At 41.3% G+C, this 15,085-nt stretch overlaps 1 protein-coding gene across 3 annotated transcripts in view; it reads left to right on the top strand.

The window, feature by feature from the left end:
- PID1 (phosphotyrosine interaction domain containing 1) overlaps positions 1 to 15,085 on the top strand; it is a 223,990-nt gene that overhangs the window by 150,356 nt on the left and 58,549 nt on the right. The window lies entirely within an intron of this gene.

The raw sequence follows: 15,085 nt of genomic DNA, 5'->3' as shown, positions 1-15,085 counted from the left end.
GAACAAAGAATGTATAAATGTGTCTGATAGAGGAAATGTTGATTAGAAGAGGGTGTTTCTATGAAATAACTTGATAAAAGTCTAAGTAGCTACAATAATTAGTTGGGAGCTATTCTGAGTCATACTTCCACCTTTACAATGCTCTTAATATTGTAGGGGCCTAGTGGTGGGTGGCACATGGTAGAGTGCCCATGTTACCATGCACAAGAACCTTGTTTCAAGCCCATCCTCACCTGCTGGGGAGGAATATTCCATGAGTGATGGAGAAGTGCTGCGGGGGGGCTGGGTGGTGATGCACCTGGTTGAGCATACATGTTGCAATGCTCAAGGACCCAGGTTCAAGTCCCCGATCCCCACCTGCAGGGGGAAAGCTTTGCAAGTGGTGAAGCTGTGCTGCAGGTCTCTTTGTCTCTTTCCCTCTCTATCTCCCCCTTCCTCTTGACTTTTGGCTATCTCTGGCCAATAAGGAAAATTTTTTTTTAATTAAGAATAAAAGAGTAGTGCTGCAGGTGTTTTTCTTTTTCTTTTTTTCTCTCCTCCCTTCTCTCTTAATTTCTCTCTGTCTCTATAAAAAAAAATAGTGAGCACTGGGAGTGATGGATTGATTCATCATGTGGGCACTCCGGAGATAACTGTGGTAGGGAAAGAAAAGATATTATTTTAACTTTTCTAAGAACTGTATCAGACATTGTCAACACAACGAATTCTTTTAGGCATAAAGGAGTTTCCATACTGAGTCCCATGTTTCATTTGGAGGCTCTGAATCCTGTCATAACTTGTTCTCTTTTTCAATATTTCTCCAAATTTATTAGGTGAAAGTAATTGTGAAAGAAGGGAGCTGTGACTTCTGAGTCAAGGCATATATTTTTCCTTAATGTCTGCAAATAATAGCCCACGGCAGCTGCTGTGTTAGCAAGCATATTCCCCGTTAACGTGGTCAGGTTTCAAGCCAAAGTCTCTAACCCTGATGCCTATCCAGTGTGACTTTCTTCAGTACAACCAGAACACAGCATTCCTATCTGTGATGAAGAATGTTATTGAGATGAGGCATTTTGTTGCTTTTCTGGCACTCTCCCACCAAGTCACACTTCTTCAACTTGAGATACTCAGTAACCCCTGCAAGAAAGATTTCACACAAATGACCACAGAACTGTGTTTTCACACTTGGCCTGTTTCTACCTTCAAATTCCATAAAGGCTTCATTTTTATCTCGGAGCTGTGATGGGCTTTAGACCTGCATTTTATTATTCTGTTTTTTTCTATATTAACTTTTTAAAATTTATTTATTCCCCTTTTTTGCCCTTTTTAAATTTTTGTAGTTAGTATTGTTGTTGTTGGATAGGACAGAGAGAAATGGACAGAGGAGGGGAAGACGGTGATGGGGGGGGGGAGAAAGACAGACACCTGCAGACCTGCTTCACCGCCTGTGAAGCGACTCCCCTGCAGGTGGGGAGCCAGGGGCTCAAATCGGGATCCTTACATCTGTCCTTGTACTTTGCTCCATCTACGCTTAACCCGCTGTACTCCTGCCCGATTCCCTATTATTCTGTTTTTAATCAGACATAGGGTGATTTTAAAAAACTGTTTTCACAGCTGAGTTTCCAGTGCTGGTGGTTTATGGTGTGTTTCGTATGTTCGTCCTTGACGCTCCACTTTGGATATTTGTTTTACATGACGCATCTCAATCTTCTTCTTCTAGCGTTTGCCCTTCTTCCGTAGCCAGTCAACAGCGTCAGGTTGAGCCTGATGTAAAGTTTCGAGACCTCCTTTGAATCTGGAGAGGTGGCAGTCGTTGACTATGTGGGTCATAGTCTGTCTGTAGCCGCAGGGGCAGTTCGGGTCGTCTCTGGCTCCCCAGCGATGGAACATAGCGGCGCACTGGCCATGGCCTGTTCGATAGCGATTGAGGAGGGCCCAATCATAACGCATCTCAATGCCTTCTTGTGAGTCCCTCTTCTTGAGATCCCACTGTGGGGTGGTTAGCACAAGGGCACAGTAATGCTTGGAGAGGAGTGAAGAGACACAATTCAGAAATTATTTTCTTTTCTGATCAAACACATATATGGTGTTTTTTTCTCCCATGGTAATAGAACCCAGACTTAATTTCTAAAAGTTCCCAGGTGTAATAACTCAGGAGCTTTTCATGTGTACTCATCAAATTTCTTTAGAGTCCTGTCATTACCTGCCTGCTGAAGCACTAGTTGAGAGAGATAAAGTATTTTAAAGTTGAATTCAAGGACTCTCATACAGTCAGGAGTCAGTCATGATTGTAAAGCTTATCTTCTTTATGTCCTGTGGTCAGCCTGCAGTGGAGTTACCCCATGACATGGGACTCAATGGGGTAAAATCAAGATGTCTTTCATGATGAAATGTTTGGGGGAAAATGGCTGAGTAGAGTCTTATTTCTGAATGAAGACTACAAATTATCTTCACTCCATTTAGCAGGGTTATTTCCTCCAAAACAAATCATTGACACTAATGCTGACATTATCCAAAGAGTTGTGTGCCCTTTTACTTAGTAAAATGAGAACAGAAAGGGTCTATTAATAAATGCTGGTTTTGTGATTTTCTTCCCCAATTCTAACTACTCACATTTTTGCTCCAAAGCAAAATAAGTAAAACTTAAGAGATTTCCTTTAAATGCTATCTGCTTTTTTTTATAAGTAATTCCAGTGCAACAGTGACTACTTTGCTTACAGAATATTAGACAGTTTTTCTTACAGACAAAATGATAGGCTTTCTGAAGGTCATTTTCTCTCTTAAATTTATTTATTTATTTTTTATTTGATAAGTCAGAGAGAAATTGAGAGAAGGGGAAAATAGAGAGGGAGAGAGAAAAAGAGACACCTGCAGACCTGCTTCACCTCTGGTGAAGCTTACCTCCTACAGGTGGGGAGTGGGGGTTTGAACTTGGGTCCTTCTTCATGGTGACATATTTACTCAAGTAGGTGTGCCACCAACCAGCCCCCCCCCCATTTTTCCCCTTTCCCTTTTCTTTTTGCGAGAGGGTGAGAAACAGAAACATAGAGGGAAAGAGATGGCAGAGAGAGACCTACAGTGCTGTCCCACCACTCGTGAAGCTTACCACCTGCAGGTGGGGACCAGCGGCTCCAGCACACATGCTAAAGTGTGCACTCTACTGATTCAACCACCACCCAGCCCCTAAAGTTAGGGACTTTGTTTTTTTAATTTATTAGATGGAGACAGAACCAATTTGAGAGGGAAGGTTGAGAGAGAGAGGCAGAGAGAAAGAGGACACCTGCAGCACTGCTTCACCTCTTGTTAAGCTTTTCCTCTGCAGGTGAGGACTAGGGGATTGAACCTGGGTTCTTTTGTATTGAAACATATCTGTTCTACCAATTGTACCACCACAGTTCTGTCCCCCATCTCCTTCTAATGGAATATATATTTGTTCTTTTACTCATTTTTATTTACTTCTGCAGCCCTGACTTTACTTCCTTTCTGTGTTGTATCTGTACTTATTACTACTTTGGAGTGTCCTTCCTTTTCCCTCTTCCCTTTCAGATAAGAGATTTTACCTGATTTTCTTTGGTGTTTTCTGATTCTTTTCTCTCTCAGTGATGGTATAAAAACAAAGATTCCTGGGGACAAACATTTCTGGTCCCAGTGGAATTGAGGTACTGAGTGCTCTGGTCATCTTCCCCTAACATTTCAGCCTTCTGGTGGGGCTTTAGAGAGGTAAGGTTCCAAGACACATTGGTGAGACCATCTGCCCAGAGAGGTCAGGATGGAATCATAGTAGTATCTTGCAACTTGGTAGATGAAGGCAGTAAGATATAAAGCAGAACAAAGTGTTTAATAAACAGGAACCAAGAAGTAGGAATAAAGCAAATGAGAATAATGACCCTGGGTGGAAAGAAGCTAGGAAGTCTATTTTATGTAAGTTCCTAGGGACCCATGATTTTAGTAATCTTTGTGCATGAATGTTAAGATGGAGGTAGACAAGAAAAATTGTCTGGGAGGATGGAGTCGGGAGTAGAGAGTAGAATTTGGATGCTAGGTTAGGGCAGATTACACACACACACACACACACACACACACACACACACCTAACTGTTAACCACAGTATATTTATATCTACAAGTATTTGACACCAGTCTCTAACCCTTTGTGAGAGTGAGGAGTCTGTTTGGGGCTGGGCACCAGTTGGATGACTGGATCTTGCAGCATGTGATGTACTGACAGGGTCTAATGGCTGTGAAGAGTATCTTTCTAAGAGTGGTTTCTGATAAGAAAAGAAATTTGCTTATCAATGCCAGGAAAACCATTGCTATGCTAATTGTATTCAGGCATCTCTCACTTTCTCATTCATTCCTCCCAATGATGAAACCATAATTGGGTTTCTGAAGTAACATGTATAGAAAGTGATTTGAAGATAACTTCTTAGAAATTATTCCTAATTTGTACAACAAAATGGGAAGCCTTGTAGCCTTTGTCCCCATATGCAAAATGAGAAGTTCCCTGCAAATGAGTTAAAAGACCAATCTTAATTTGAGAGGTGCTTACCTACCACATCATGTGAACATCTGGGGTGCTTTAAATTCTCCCATCAGTAAACTGAAAGCTTTCATCTCTTTGTAGCAGACAAATATCTCTCACGTTAGCCCAGAGATGCCAAAACCACAGTAAACCTCTAATGCTTTAACCATTCTAAATGCTTTCCACTTATGTGTCTCTAAGAATAAAAACCAGAGTCTCTTTATATGTGTATGTGTTTCAAGGGAAACTGCTTAGGTCTGTGGAAAGACCACCAGTTTACTCACAGGAGAATCTGAAGTATAAACTTTTAAAAAATTTTCCTCCAATTTTTGTTGCCCTTGTTTATCGTCATTGTTGTTGTTACTGCTGTCATTGTTGGATAGGACAGAGAGAAGTGGAGAGAGGAGGGGAAGACAGAGGGGGGGAGAGAAAGATAGACACCTGCAGACCTGCTTCACCGCCTGTGAAGCGACTCCCCTGATGGTGGGGAGCCTGGGGCTCGAACCAGAATCCTGATGCTGTTCCCTGCACTTTCAGCCATGTGCACTTAACCCATGGCACCACCGCCCAGCTCCCTGAAGTATAAACTCTTTATTACAAAGATATAAGATAAAAATAGGGCACAAGCAATAAAGAAGGTAAAAGGAAAGGCTGCGTGATAGAATGCACAAGGGCCAAGAAGAGGGAGAAAAGGCCTTCCCAGGCATCTTCTTTTAGATCCCTGATGGGCTAGCTTCCCATTGGTCCACTGAGATCAACTGTCGGTTCCAGTTTCCTAGGTATGGTTACTTTCTTAAACTCCTTCCTAGGGAAAAGTGTGCTTCCTTTATGCTCTCCAAAACTGTAATGCAATTTCCTGGTGCAACTTCTAAGTTCTTCCCCACAGGTATGGAGAATATAGCCTCATAAATGTCTTATTAGTAAGTATACTGGAACAAACAGCCTAAAATGACCTCCAAAATGGAATGGGGGGCATGCAAAAATAAAGAAAACTGTAAGCATGAGAGCTCTTGATTTTCTCAAGGGTTTTAACTAATTGATTGAAAGATAAGCCCAAGACTTCAGTTCTGGGAAGAAACTAATTATTTGTTGAGTTTCATGTGTTTGAATAACTTTGTAGGCTATGTGGCATGATTGGGGCATTGATGGCTCCCCTCACCAGAACAGGAAAGGCAAGGGTCTAGGACCTGGGTTTAAAGACTACTTCCTTAAGAATTAGTTTTAATGATAGACTTGAGGAGCTGTAAAAGTAGAACTGAGGATAGGGTAGGGGAGTCAGCGCTTAGAGATGAGGATTTAAGGACCATTCCCATTCCCATTCCCATGCCAATGACCATAATGACTGTAAGAGTAGCCAAGAATAAACACCATGCTTATAGGGAAGAAAATCCCCAACACACACACACACACACACACACACACACACACACACACACACACACGTTTCTCAGTATTCGCAATAATAACATTTACCAGAACTGTTCTTTTTTGGGATGGCTGCCCTGTACTTTACAAGATGCTATGTAGTAACCACAGCCTCTGTATCACCCAGTCTCATGACTCCCAAATGTCTTCAGACATTGCACATATGAATATGTGTGCATTTGGGGAGGCATGCACAAACATATACACACATGCATTCACATGCACAGAGGGATATGGAGAAGAGTGGGCTTGCCTAAAAATAGAAACACTGACTTGGGAATTATTCACTTAGACTTGAAAGAAGTAGGAAACAATTAGCTAGTGAACTTGTTAGAACTGAGAACACAGTCAGCACTTATAAGGACACAAGATCAGACTAGACTGGTATAATTAGTCTTTGCTTCAGGGCGAGGTTAAATGTGCAGTGGGTATTCAAGACTAGGTATGATGTAGCTGGATTTCCCTGGGATTTTCTGCACTCTCGGTGTTGTTTGTACCAGAAGTAACAGCTTTGAAGGTCAGAGCATGTTAGCTGGATTGAGAGTTTCTGTACAGCAGATCCATGCTACTCACAGGTGCCAATAAAAAAGCCCAATGAAGTCTAGCCAGTGGGTCATCTTTATCACTCATTGGGGATATCATGGCTGTTGTGCAGGTTATCTAATGAATGTGACTGTCTGATACAATTTGGAGTGTGTGTTGTTCTTTCCTGAAATCTAATAACTCTCTCTCTCTCTCTCCACCCCATCTCTCTCTCTCTCTCTCTCTCTGTGTATGTGTGTGTGTAACCCAGGGGGGTTTTGTGATTCTTATTTTGAAGAGAATCCCTTGCTCCTTTTGAAAAGGAACACATTCACTTTTTTTTTTTTTTTGCTGGTAATCATTTACATGAATTCTACTGCATGCTTTTAGAAAATAGTCCTTATACATTAGAATGAGAGAGTATATTTCACCCCGGTGAGTAGTAATATTGTATTAATTGTGTCTAAATGAGAGTGTGTTTATTTTTATTATCAGATATGTACTGTGAATAATTACTAATAGTCATTGTAGAAGAGAAACATCACTTTGGGAAGTACTTTGTCAGGCTTTCACAAGCATAAAATGTTACATAGAAAAAATTAACATATGGGAGCCGGGCATTAGCTCAGTGAGTTAAGCGCATGTGGCACAGAGCACAAGGACCAACATAAGGACCCTGGTTCAAGCCCCCAGCTCCCCACCTGCAGGGGAGTCACTTCACAGGTGGTGAAGCAGGTCTGCTGGTGTTTATCTTTCTCTCCTCTCTGTCTTCCTCTCCTCTCTCAATTTCTCTCTGTCCTATGCAACAATGACAACAATAATATTAACAACAGCAACGATGAACAGTAAGGGCAACAAAAGGGAAAAGGTGGCCTCCAGGAGCAGTGGATTCATGGTGCAGGCATGGAGACCCAGCAATAACCCTGGAGGCAAAAAAAAAAAAATAAAAAAAAATAAAGAAATTAACATATAACAGAGTGTATGAGGAAAAGATGCAGAAATGAAAACATATCTGCCAATTTACCAAAACTTTCAAATCTGGAAACATTAAAAGAGATGCAGTAAGAGGGTTTAGCATAAGTGATTATTTCTAGTTATTTCTTTTACTCCTACCACCACCCTGTTTAGTTAAAAAGATCAAAAATATCTGTCATTAACATCATCTTTGATGTAGTGTACCTGCACACAAAACATTAATATTCATTTGGATGAATCTGGTAACATCTGCAAGAGAGCAATTGAATGATGCTAACTCACCAATAGCTTTTGTCTCGAGTCTGGTCTCGATTTTATTTTAATCTTAGTTCACTGAAATATAGTACTCAGGAGTCAAATGGAATTAATAAAAAAGGAAACAAAGTACATTCCTTTTTTAAGCAGAAAGGGGTAACATTCAGATTTCTAGAAGGACTCAAGAGGCTACTTGTGTTTTTAGTTTAAGGAATGCTCAGAGTTAGGAATCTGGAAGCTACATCCACTGAGTCTTCATTTGACCCTTGACAACAACCCACCTCCCATGACTAAACACAGCCAAAGCTGCAAAGCAAGGACGCCCACTTCCCTTTCCCTTGTCACTGGAGAGTGGCAAGTGTTAGTGTCTAGATCTGTTTGATTCAGTGTTTTGAAGTCTTCAGTGAAAGTTGGTTAAAATGAATTTAGTTGAACTCACTTATTCAAGGTCTGTCTTACTTAATTATTCATTATGGATTCATTTTCTAAAATATTCCTAAATTAATCCACTCAGTTTGGCTAGACTTGAAAAAGAATTAGATTACTTTTGGGATAGCATTTGGGTGTTCTGATCAGGGACCATATGAGAAAATTGTTTGGGGTCATTGTCTTCAGGGAGATTTGAACGGAAGGATCTGGATTCACTTTGTGCTTTGCATGGTTTTTCCAGCTGAGATCAGACTTGACTGGAATGAATTAAATAATAACCTTTGACCAGGAAGTATCAACAGGAACTGCTCCAGTATGTTACATATCTGGGATGCAAAGCTGCTTTTACCAAGTGGGTCTTTTACTTATACTTAGAGAACCTGAGGTCACTGTCACTCACAATTTCAGCCTCTCTCAGTTATTTCCCTCTTCTCTATCTTCTGTTACTCCTCTCCCACTTAGTCACTGTGGAATGTTACTACAACCTAGACAGAAATACACCTTTTAGTTGCTGATAACCAGCATTTCCCAACTGGTGAAAAAGGGGGTCACTTCTGCAAACTCAAAGCTTTACTGCCTTTCTCCAGAAACGAAAGCGTCTTTCCAAGCCAAGAACTGGTTCTTCAGTATATGAAGGATTAAGGGTATCCTGTTCGGTAATTATATATTCCATGCATGCTTAGTATTGCTGCTGCTAATTAATGTGTCTCCTAGCGTTTTACAGATTTTGTAAATAAAATCCACAAGAAGAGTTCCCTTGTGGAAAATACTGGGAAGGCTGCAAATGTTTTTACTTAATTAGTGTGACAATAAGAATTGTTCACTCGAGGGAAATGCCAGAATCTAGGGATCAAGGTTAGTCCAATTGCTGGATTGTTACCTCTTTTTATAAGAGCCCTATCTATTCAAGGCTGATATGGCGAAGATCTCAGTAGAGATCCAAGCCGCAGAGCTGAAGTGGTTGGGGATTTACTGCAGATCTGTGGGGCAGGAGGTGCCAAAATACATGTAACCACTGCTTGCCATAGTTTATACACAAGCCATTACTTTGAGACATCTTTATATGTGGAGAGCAGAGCTAGCAACATAGAAACCACTAGGAGGGACCCTGCTTCACTCTACACTCAACCCGTGTTTGAGATGACTCTCACCCTTCACAGAACTAGAAGCACTTTTGGTGTCTGTCCCTCTATCTTCCTCTCTCTTGTCTTCTGAAAAATTTATCCCAGTGTAGTAAAGCCTAGCAACAATAAATAAATACACAAATAAATACATGTGTTACACTCTCCTAGTATTAGTTCAGTCTCAGTTTCTAGCAAGCATTGTGGAAATGAGTCATTAATATCCAGCTCTGTCTCCTGGTGGGGAAAAAAGAATATGCTGCTGGGACATCTCTCCTTCTGCACTTTTTTTTTTTGCTTTGAATGTTTTTGATAGTGTGGAAAGCAAAGTGCTGTTTTCCTACCTGTCTTCTGCTAGCCAATTTCAAGTTACAACAGAGATACCAAACAGCCTCTCAAGTGGAAACACTAATAATACAAAGAAAGAAAGCCACAGCTGGGAGGGCCAGGGCCATGCCACTCTCCAGTACACACATTACCACCCACAAGGCCCCGGGCTCCACATTCCCCTCCCCAACTGCAGGGAGGAAGTTTCACCAGTGGGGAAGCAAATCTGCAGGTGTCTATCTTTCTCTCTTCCTCTCCACCTTCCCTCTGAATTTCTATGTCCTAGCAAGTAAAATAGAAAAAAAAATAGTTCTACAAAGATATCTATGTACACCTATGTTCATAGCAGTATGATTTATAATAGCCCAAATTTGTGAATAACCCAAGTGCCCAACAACAGAGTGTCTAAGACAGTTGTATATATACATAATGGAATACTGCTCAGCTATTAAAAATAATGACGTCACCTTCCTCACCTCATCTTGGATGGAGCTTAAGGGATCATGTTAAGAAAGAGATAACCTAAAAAGAGAAGGATGAATATGGAATGATCTCACTCGTAGGCAGAACTTAAATAAAAAAAACAGAAAAGTCAAACACAAAGTAAAACTTGGATTGGTTTGGTGTATTGCACCAAAGCAAAGGACCCTGGAGAGAAGGGGTGAGGGGTGGAAGAAGGGGAGCTTTGAGTTCCTGGTGCATGGTGATGGAAAAGGACCCAAGTTGAGGGTGAGTGTTTTGCAGACACCTCTAACAGTGAGATGGGAAATTTCACCAGTGTCAACAACTATACTGTAAACAGTTAACCCCCCAATAAAGTGATTAACATGATAAAGACATCTGAGAAAATCATGGACGTTGCCATGGGCAATAATACTTTGATCTTAAAGGCATGGGAGTTTATTTTGGTGACTCTACTACTGTAAACAGAACAAGGATGAGAGAGAGTTAGTCAACCCAACTAACTATTCAACCCTTTTGTGTTTATACTATGTAGCTTCCAAACACAAACAGAAGAGCCTGGACAAAGATACTTTCCTACATAGGCAAGAAAACAATCACAGGCAGGGTTCATGGGAAACAGTGGAGACTTTTGGTAATTAATCAAGAAGCTGGAGGCACAGGGCACAAGATTTGTTGCTCATGCTTTCTTCTCCTCCTCCTCCTCCTTCTCCTTTGTCTTCTCCTCTTCCTCCTCCTTCTTCTCCTTTGTCTTCTCCTCCTCCTCCTTCTTCTCCTTTGTCTTCTCCTCCTCCTTCTCCTCCTCTCTCTCCTCCTCCTCCTCCTCTCCCTCCTCCTCCTCCTCCTCCTCCTCCTCCTCCTCTTCCTCCTCCTCCTCCTCCTCCTCCTCTGCCGCCACCGCCGCAGTGCCACACCTGGTTAAGCGCATACATTGCAATGTGCAAGGACCTGGGTTCAAGCCCCTGGTCCCACCTGCTGAGGGAAAACTTCATTAGTGGTGAAGTAAGGTTGCAGGTGTCTCTCTGTCTATCTCCCTCTCTATCTTCTCCTCCCCTCTCAATTTATTTCTCTGTATATCCAGTAATAAATAAAAATTTTTAAATTAAGCCTTATAAATGGCATGTACAAATTGCCATCTGTGCTTTGCACTAGCAATGGGTGGCTTGAATTAGCACCTCAGATAGTGTGTCATTTTGTCCTTACTGAAGCTGTCAAAGTAATTTACCCTAGTAAGTTATTTATTTATATATTTATGCCTCCAAGGTTATCACTGGGGCTCAGTGGCAGCACTACGAATCCACTGCTCCTGTGGCCATTTTTTAAAAATTTTGTTTGGATAGTACAGAGAGAAATTGAGAGAGGAGGGGAGACAGAGAGGGAGAGAGAAAGATACATACCTGAAGACCTGCTTCACCACTTGTGGAGTGACCCCCAGCAGGTGGGGAGCCGGGGCTGGAACTGGGATCCTTGCGCAGGTCCTTGCGCCTCGCACTATGTGCGATTATCCCAGTGAGCCACCTCCCAGCCCCCTAAGTTAACTCTCTTTAAAGAAAAATCTTTTTTTTTTTATTTTACTGGAGATCAGGCAGTGGTACATCCAGTTAAATGCACATAGTATTAAGTTCAAGGGCCTAGAAAAGTATCTGAATTTGAGTCTTTGCCCCCTACTTGCAGGGTGGCTGCTTTGTAAGTGGCAAAGCTGGTCTGCGGGTGTCTTTCTCTCTCTCCCTCTCTGTCTCCCATCCCTCCTCTCTCAGTTTCTCTCTGTTCTATCCAATAAAATGGGGGGGGGAGGCTACTGAAAGTAGTGGTTTTGTGGTGCCAACACTGAGCCCTAGTAATAACTCTGGAGGGAAAATATATATATATTTATTTTTTCATAATAATTGGTATAGATATATTGAAATTGTTACAGGATTTCACTACTCTATGGTGTTTTTCAGGTAGAAAAAGACCAAGGCAGGAAACAGAGGAAGAGATGGAAGGATGCCACAATAGTGAAACATCCTTCAGACCTTTCTTCAGAGGTCCTTGCGCTTCATACTATGTGTGCTTATGCCAGTGCACCACCTCACAGCCCCCTGAGTTAACTCTTTTTAAAAAAAAAAATCTATTTTTTAAATTTTATTGGAGACCGGGCAGTGGTACATCTAGTTAAATGCACATAGTACTAAGTGCAATATATATATACATATATATATATATACACATATATATATATATACACACACATATATATATATACACACACACACATATATATATATATGTGTATATATATATTGCACTTAGTACATATATACATGTATATAACATATATAATGAGAGAAGGGGGAGTCAAAACCAGAACACTGTTCAGCTGTAGCCTAAGGTGGTGTCAGCGCAGAGCCAGTGAGCTCTGGGGCCGCTGGCAAGTGAGTTGGTGTTCTCACAGGCTGATTGTGCGCCATCCTCTCAGCCCATTTCAGCGTCTCAAAGCAGTGAAATCAGATTTTCTGCTGCCTCTGCAGTCATGTCATTTAAATTCTCTTTTACAAAATCTCTGAGTACAATAGAGGTGGAAGCAAAAAGATAATACAAATAATATACCACTTGCAATTTTTTTTTTTAGGAATCAAAATCTACAAATGCCAACAGATTTTTAAACTTGGATGCCAATAAACACCTCAGAAAAAGTATCTGAATTATAGAGTCCATAAAATTTTGGTTCTCTTTTTTATTGTTGTTGATCTGGTCTTGAAATACAAGGCAATTCTCCCCTATGCTGATTTTTTTTTTCCAGACACTATTATCAGATCTCTTGCGAAGGCCTCCTCATGCTCAAGTTGGCCTGATTTGTGGTAGCAAATAGACTGCGACAATTTGCTATGTTGCAGATCAACTGGCATTGAAATAAATTTTGTGGTTTGATGAATCATCTAACTGGTGACCTGACAAAGAGCATACCCAGTTGGTGAAATTTCCTTTTCCACTTATATCATGGGCCATGCAAGAGCCTATATACCTATTATTAATTTTAGTTGTGCTGTTTCTCAGGATACTGTAACTCTCATTTTCCTATTGCCTGAATAATCAATCAAATGATCCAGAAACTTCTAAAATGCTTCAGAACTTGAATGATGTAATTGGCTGACCAGCCAGCTTTCTCTTTGTTCAGTTCGGCTTAACACACCTTTTTTGAACTCCTTAAGCTGTCCAAGGCTTGCAATTGAGGCAGGAATGCACTGGAGAATGAGGCTGTTTTCTTAGCTTTCTCAAAGACTTCTCTCTAGATTAGAGAAATTGAGAATCATTCCCTAAGCTCACTCTTGAACTTCCTGAAGGTCTGAGGAAATCACTTCAAATTAATACATTGTGTTTATTTAATTAAAGAGAGGTAGACAGAAAGAAGCCAGATCGTTGCTCAGCTATGGCCTATGGTGGTGCTGGGGATTGAACCTGGGACCTCAGAGCCTCAGACATGAAAATCTTTTACAGAACCATTGTGCTATCTCCCCTGCCCTTTGTCTTAAGTTTTCTAGAGAGTGAGATTATTCTGATTTCACAAGGGATAAAGAGAAAGGAAAGTGGACAAAGAAAGCATTTCTTGAAAGAGAAGTGATTTGGTTTCCTACTCACATGAGCCATCTCCTTTGAACTAGAAAGGGAAATGAGCAGTGTGTTTCTGGAGCTATGCTCTCAGACAGAAATGAAGTACTGATGCTCTGTCTTTATGCAGCTTGAATGCCTCACAGAGAGAATGTGTGCCTTTCCCTGCTGACTTGGATGCCTGTGCTCCATACTTCATCTGACATGAGATGCTGTGTTAAGGGTCCACCTTACACTTTGTTCTTGGAAAGCTTGCTTTTTCTGCTCTTGGTTGGGTGAACTCTCTCTCTAGTGATTCCAAAGCAAATGGGATGGTGGCTGAGAATCAGTCATCTTAGTTCGCTTCAGAATCTGGCTCTCTCCATATTTGGTATTAATCAGGAACATTTGACATTTTGGAGCAAGGAAAAGAGATCATTTTTAGGAGAGCAAGCCAGGATGGGAAAAACCCAATTCATATGGTTGTAGACCTATTGGCTACTCAAACCATTATTGCCAGCTCCGTCATTTTAGATTAACCTGGAGACAGAATGGAGAAGTGTCAACACTGTTACCAGTTAGAAAGAAAAGATTATCCGCCCCCCTCACCCCCAAGTATTGGCATTAGGAATAGTAAAAATGTCCCATATTGAATTATTCCAGTAGAATGTTTCCTCTCTGTCTGCAGTGATGACCTTGTGGGCACTGAACACATCATGGTAATGGTTACAGAAGGTGGCCCATAGCAGGAAGGCAAGGTGGGCTCTGTGACATGTGCGTTCTCTGAACCCCCAAATAGGCAGTGACATGACCTGTGCAGCCAGACACCTTCACTGTGAGTATCTCTAGTGTGAGGCTTGCTTGGAGCAACCACAGTAATAGGTTTCCGCCGACAGAATGTAAACACAGAAAGGGTCCGGCTGGCAGTGAGCTGTCGTGAGAGCCTTCTGTTTATAATCATTCACTGAAGTCATTGTTTCCTATTATGCAGACAACATGTGGTTGGTTACTGAATTTTACTGCCTGGGCTCAACTAATATGAAGAATGGAAAGAGAAAAAAAAATCTGGCAGATGTTGAATTCCTTGGCTTCTTCTTCAACCATCAGTCACCCCTTTCCTTCTTTCTGCCATGAGGGTTACCCTTTTTTGGAATGAGTGCTTGTGACCTGGGTGCTGTAATCTGAATTCCCTTTGGCTGCTTGTTTGGGTTTATCAGGAGGGGTTGTACTTGAAATAAACACGTCAACTCTGAACTGATATTTTGCAGGTTCCAGATGCTTCTTTGGGTCAATTGCCCTTTTATTGGAACGAGATCCTTTCACAACAGAATCATTTCTGACAATCACCAAGGAGAAATGGAACACATGCATGTTTTGACTGCTCAACCAAAGGGATGATTCTGAGTCCAGAACTTGTTTATGGGCCTCATACTTTTCACCTATACTTTAAATAATCAGCCTTTTGTCTTCCTTTTGACTTATGATTGATTGCCTTCTCCAGG

This window comes from Erinaceus europaeus, chromosome 7 (genome assembly GCF_950295315.1).
Source record: "Erinaceus europaeus chromosome 7, mEriEur2.1, whole genome shotgun sequence".
NCBI classification, from domain to species: domain Eukaryota; kingdom Metazoa; phylum Chordata; class Mammalia; order Eulipotyphla; family Erinaceidae; genus Erinaceus; species Erinaceus europaeus.
This window is presented reverse-complemented; position numbering and strand designations above follow the sequence as displayed.